The sequence below is a fragment of the Rhagoletis pomonella genome, unplaced genomic scaffold (assembly GCF_013731165.1).
Source record: "Rhagoletis pomonella isolate Grant_MI unplaced genomic scaffold, Rhpom_1.0 Rhpom_scaffold_00002, whole genome shotgun sequence".
Lineage (NCBI taxonomy): Eukaryota > Metazoa > Arthropoda > Insecta > Diptera > Tephritidae > Rhagoletis > Rhagoletis pomonella.
Window position 1 is genome coordinate 14,783,122 of NW_023458556.1, and position 1,649 is coordinate 14,784,770.

A 1,649-nucleotide genomic window follows, 5' to 3' on the forward strand; every position below is an offset into this window, starting at 1 on the left:
AATGGTTAAATTTGAAGTGATAATAACATTATTAAAAGGTTTTAAAACTTTCATCGTTTGACAATTTCTTTCAAAAAAATTTTCACCCAACATTTCAAACTTTTTAATCAGAATTTTCGGAAAAATTTTAATTTTATGTACATATGCAATGGGCTATTCGATTTCAAATATTCACCCAACATTTCAAACTTTTTAATCAGAATTTTCAGAAAAATTTTAATTTTATGTACATATGCAATGGGCTATTCAATTTTTGTACAATAAAGTGTAAGCTTCCAGTGCCTACAAAATACCGTTGATTGTCGACATATTTTTTTTCCGAAGGTGTTACGGTTTCTTCGATATAAAAGTAAATTGTGTTAATTCGTTATTTGGAAGCAAATGCGGCAACAAAAAGTTATTCAGCCTCATTGCGTAAGTTGTAATTTAGAGTAAATTTTAAGTTTCGACAACAATGGCATTGCCTACTGAAGTAGACGACGAAAATTGTCGAAAGCTAAACAGTGCTGTCCAGTCTTTCCATTTTAATACACTAGTCGAGTCGAAAGTTTAGGCCATGCCATGTATGTATATAATTTTCGATACGAAAAAAGTACGAAATTTTTATAAAATATTGTTTAATTTTCCTAAATTTTGTACAAGGTTTGAATCTTTGATTTACTATAAATACGTACTAGGGCTGTGTTCAGATATGCATTAATCCAAAGTGCCAGTTTCTTTTATTCCCAAACTATAATTGATGGGAATGCCTTATTTGCGCAACTAAGTTACAATTCGGCATTGAATCGTGGTTAGATAAGAAAGAGAGTAGTGATGTTTTGGCTTGATGCATTTCTGAACACAGCCTTTTGTTTGGTTAAAGCCTAGATAACATTTTTTATAGAAAAAAATAAAAAATTAACGAAAAATTACACTGAAGACATGAGCTATGAGCTGAAAATAAGTTTGTTTGAACGACTGTAAAAAATTTGATTCCAATAAACATTTGAAAACACATTTATGTGCATGTTGTAACTCTAGTTGAGTGTGCAGATATGTTAGCTTCCAGGAAGGCCGGCGCCCGAATCCCTTTAGCCGCAACATATAATTTATCTTCTTTTTTTAAATACGAAAGTTCATATCGTCGCTGTTTTTTCAAAACCGCCCATCGCCCAATTGCAAAACCGCCTATCTTACGGCACTCAAATTTTTCAGGAGAGCGAAAAACCATGGGCGTAGGCAGGTAGGGGCAGGGGGGTGCTTTATTTGTATTTTTACCGCCCAGCGGGGACGGCACAATATTGATAGAGTGTTGATTGTAATAATTTTAATTATTTTCACAAGTTTTCCCATGTTTTCATCGAAATTTTTTTCCAGAAAATCTAGGTACACGCACGTACCAAAAAAAAAAAAAATTTAATTTTAATGATTATTATATTCAACAATTTTTATTGAGCTTGTGGCCGGTTTTAATGAAAAACTTATTGTGGAAAAGCAACAATAATTTGAAAAAATTGTAGACTTCTTTCGGTTCGTATCCTAGATAATGATAATTTTCAAATCAAAATCAAGCGTCGAGCGCCGCAATTGTGTTTACACTGACGGATTTCACTGCGGAAACTAACAGCCGACCGTTTTACCATCGTCCGCTGTAATTCAGGGTAGAGCTT